This window comes from Vitis riparia, chromosome 15, assembly GCF_004353265.1.
Source record: "Vitis riparia cultivar Riparia Gloire de Montpellier isolate 1030 chromosome 15, EGFV_Vit.rip_1.0, whole genome shotgun sequence".
NCBI lineage: Eukaryota > Viridiplantae > Streptophyta > Magnoliopsida > Vitales > Vitaceae > Vitis > Vitis riparia.
This window is the reverse complement of record NC_048445.1, coordinates 8,534,763-8,539,784: the sequence shown is the minus strand read 5'-3', so window position 1 is coordinate 8,539,784 and position 5,022 is coordinate 8,534,763.

Below are 5,022 nucleotides of genomic sequence, written 5' to 3'. Positions count from 1 at the left end.
GGAGAAGGATCAATGGAAGAAGACAAAGGAATGGTAGGTGGATTAGCAAAAACTTCCACATTGGACTTGGAGAAAGAAGACAAATCAGATAGGGAAGACTTTTTGATAGCATAGGGACAAGAATTTTCATCAAAAATTACATCTTTAGACATGATAATTCGACCATTTGAGTCCAAGCACTTGTAACCTTTATAGTTAAGACTATAACCAAGAAAAGTACAACAAGTGGATCTGAATTGAAGTTTATGTCTATTGAATGGTCTGATGTTGGGGTAACAAGCACACCCAAAAACCTTTAAGGTAGAGTAATTGGGTTTTATTTTAAACAACTCTTCTAAAGGACTCTTGTTTTGAAGCAATGGTGTGGGTAATCTATTGAACAAGAAAACAGAGGTTCTGAAGGCCTCATCCCAAAATATAAGAGGCAAGGAAGCATTTGCTAGAAGAGTTAGCCCATTTTCTACTACATGTCTATGCTTTCTCTCAATTAAACCATTTTGTTGATGAGCTGAAGGACAAGAAATTCTATGGTGAATACCTTCAGTTTTGAGAAACTCAGTGAAGGCTCTAAACTCCCCACCCCAATCGGACTGTATGGCTTTAATTTTGAGTCCTAATTGAAGTTCAACAAGACTCTTGAAATTTTTGAATGTTGGAAAAGCATCTGATTTATTTTTAAGAAGATAAATCCAAGTGAATCTGGTTTTAGCATCAGTAAAAAGAATGTAATATTTGTAGCCATGAAAAGAAGGTGTTGGTGAAGGTCCCCATAAATCTGTATGGATTAATTGGAGTGGAGTGTGATATTCAGTAGTAGATGTAGGAAAAGGGAACTTATGAATTTTTCCTAAGCAACAAGCAGAACAAAAATCAAAATTTGTTTTGTTGACAGAAGGCAGATTACAACTAGACATAACTGTTTGTACAACTTGAAAGGAAGGATGACCCAATCTGTTATGCCACAGATTACAAAGGGATACTTTTGAGTTTACAAGCTCAGAATTTATTGAACAAGATTGATTAACAGACTTTGACAGAAAAGATCCTTGAGACTCTTGACTTCTTGAAGGTTGCTATAGGATATTTGGAGTGAACTGTGGTGGATCAAAAATATAGAGACCATCCTTAACTCTCCCTTCCATTAGGATTGCCTTGCTGACATGATCTTTCACACAACAATAGTTAGGATAAAACTCAAAAAACACATTATTATCAGAGGAGAATTTAGAGACACTGAGTAGATTTTTTGGTAATAGAAGGCACATGTAGAAGTTGTTTTAATGAGAGAATTCTAGAGTTGAATTTTGAACAGAATTTTGATTGACCAATGTGCTGAATTTGCAAACCTGTTCCATTTCCCATGTGGATTTGATCATTTCCAGTGTAATCCATGCATGTCATCAGGTTGCTGATTGTTGGTGTAACATGGTTTGTTGCTCCCGAGTCAGGATACCAGTTGGTATCATAAATCGATTGAGGAGTAGCAAGCATTGTAGCCATAGGATTTCCAGGATTGCTGGTGGAGTTAGATTGAGTTTGTGGAACAAAATTCTCATCAAAACGATACCAACACTGTATAACTACATGACCGATCTTTCCACACAACTGACATTGGGGACGATTATTAGAATTCCAGGATTGTTTTCCATTACGACCACCACGACCACCATTGTTCTGCTACTGAAAACCACGACTACCATTGAAACTTCCTCTAGAGGATTGTGAGTTCTGTCCTCTTCCAGTTCTTGAATTAAAATTCTGATGATTAAAATTGGATCCATTATAGCCACCTCGATTCTGCCTCCTGTTGTAAGTGGTCAGATTAGCTATTGGTGAAGCTAAATCTAACTCCTTGTTGTGTTTCTCAATACGAGCCTCTTGTGCTAACAGCAAAGACTCGATCTCCTCTACAGTATATGGATCTGTCCTTGAATTCACTGATACTATAAAAGTATCATACTCCTCAGTCAGGCCATTGAAAATTGCTTCTATATGATCAGACAAAGAAATTATATAGCCAACAGAGGCAAGTTTATCAACATTATTCTTTATTTTTAAAAGATATTCGTTGATTGAGAGAGATCCTTTCCTGGTATTCTGTAAGTGAGTCTTGTACTGAGAGATCTTGGCTCTGGTTTGAGAAGCGAAATACTGATCCAACACTCGCCAAATCTGAGCAGCTGAATCACATCCTACCATCCTGGTGAGAAGACTCTCTGTCATCGAGGAGAGAAGCCAAGACACAAGAAGTTGATCCTGTTGTTCCCTTTCAAGAAATTCTGGATTGATCTTCCCCCGCGCTTCATCTTGATTTGAGAGAAATTTCTGTGGAGCTTCCTTGGTTGGATCAAGAAAATCCTGAAGCTTGTGTCCTCTAATGGCTACCATGATCTGCTGCTTCCATAAAAGATGATTGTCGTTATCCAGCTTCACTGAGATTGTATGGTTAAAAGTGACTGGAACGAATTTTAAACTGGAAGAAGAAGAAGCCTCCATAGTTGGGTTGGACAAAGGTCTCCACTATTCTATTCTCTACTGCTCTAATACCATATTAATAAGAGAAGCAAAGAATAAGAGAAGCATCTTCTTGAACAGGAATAGATCAGTTAGTATATTTCACCATGCTCTGTTTTTGCTTTTATATACAGAGTGAAACAGAGTATCTTACACAGCTTTACCAGAAATCAGTTTCAACAGTTTGCAACCATCTCTACAACAAACTTAGGGCCGTTAATCCATAACTAACAATCTAACCATCTCTAACAAGGAGAGTGATAGTAGCTGTAACCACTGCCGTCAACGCTTTGTTAGCATGCGAAACGTTCAAGTATGTCTCTCCTTGCCATGACTTGCCATGAATGCACTTGTTTTAATTGGACTATTTTATGTTTCACATTTCTTGTATATTTCTTTGATGAATGTTCTCCTTGTAGGCTGTTGTTGTACAAGCCAGAAATCCCTTGACCTGCTACTATGTGGCTGACCATTCGTACGTTTTCTTTATTGGTTGAAAAGAAAGACAAAGATCCATTCTTATTCATTTCAATTAATGCTACAGATAGAATATGTTTATTTTTGTGTATTTTAAGCCTACATTTGTGTTTTGTTCATGGATGCAGTTTTCGCATATTCCGTCCTGGCATATTCAGTCATCCCAAAGAAGTAAGTTATGAATGGATTAGGGCTGCCAATCAGACGACTAATCTTGTCGTGGGCCGTATGTACTGTTCCAAATGCGCACAACCTGCTGGCTGGAAAGTCGTAAGAAATACCATTCACTTGTTGCTGTGAATTTTCTGTTTTATGTGCTGGCAAGTTAATTTTAATCTCACATGCAGCTTGAGGGGAGCCAATGGCACCCTGCTATCCGTGCAGGTCAGGTTTTGCTGCCAGTTCCTCCTGCTCGTCCTCGTTACTAAGAATCTCAATGCAGTTGTCCAATGTGATAAACACGTGGGTGCAATATCAAGGATTACAATTGCATGCAACGATGCATGTCTTAGTCATTTGTTCTTTCAGCAGAATGTTTTCAGAAGCTTTTATGTTGGGACGAATAAATTCTTGAGAAACCTAATAATAGATGAGATATGTTTGATGTTGTGTGGCTGCGGAAATGAGTTCCTTTCTTCTTGCTCTCTCTCTCTCTCTCTCTCTCTCTCTCTCTCTCTCTCTATTTGTGGTTTCTCTCACTTTCTTTGGGAAATTTAAGGTGATAGTCTGCCCCTTTAACCTGGAACTAAGTTGTTGGCCAAGAGCTTTCACCTTAAAGCCTTCTTCATAAATATCTGATATTTTCTGACGTGGAATCTCTTGTGTTAAAGTTGCAATCTGACCTGAGTAGTATTCTAAACCGTTGTTTGTTCTTAGCTTCTTAATTTTTCTGTTTGTTTGATTTTCTATAATAGCCTTCCATGTTTTAAACACATTAAGAGCTTGATCTTTAGACTTCAAACAATACACCTATACCTTCCTAGATTTGTCATCTATTATAGACATGAAGTAATAAGCCCCACCTTTTGATGCCGCCTTTGAAGGACCCACAAATTCTAATATACCTTGTGTAATATGTTTTGTAGCATTGAACTTCACATGTGAAGCCTTCCCATATATACAATTTTCGCAGAAATCCAACTTAGAATTTTCATCACCACCTAGCAGTCCTTGTTTTCCAAGTTCATATAAACCTCGTTCACCATCTAAAGACTCATACCCATCAGATACAACTGAAGCATCACCCTTTATAATGTCCCTCCTTATGGCAAAAGAAACATTTTCTTTCAACTTTGGATTTTGTTATGGATTTTCCTCTTGAATTCTTGTTATTCCTCTTTTGATGTCTTCCCCGAGCTGTGAGGCCTTCACCATCATATTCTTCTTTACCCTCTAATCTCCTTGGCAACTCTTTAGAAATAAACGCTACTTTAACCTCTGCCATGGTTAGAGTTTGTTTACCATATAGCACGGTGTCGACAAAATGCGTGTAAGTTTGGGAAGTGAGCTAAGAAGAATGATGGCCTTTAAATGGATGAGGAAATGCATTGTAGCATTTTAGCATGTTTTCCCACACCAATATTAACACACTTAAGTGGTGTTTGTTTTTTAACTTAATTCTAAATAGAACCTTAATGCTTCTTAAATATTGGGTGGTTTGTTTTTATACTATTTTATTTCTATTAAGTATTAAAAAGTAAAGAAAAACCAATATGTTATTTTTTCTATTTAGAAAAAACTACATATTTTGGTTTTTTATATTCAGTAAAAAATTTATAATAAGTCATGAAAAAGTAGAAAAACAAATAACCTAAATTTTAAAAATAAATTGTTTTCAGCAAAAAGTTAAAAAAACAAACACACTCTTAGATTGAAGAGTAAGAGAGCGATGAATGAAATTATAAAACTAGCCAGCAGAATTAATTACAGCAGTAGTATTTAAGAGTTTAACAAAGTTGAAAAGGTGAGAAGCAAAATTTTTATTAAACAATGCAGTTAATCATCATTGAAAACTATATAATAGTTGTTGGA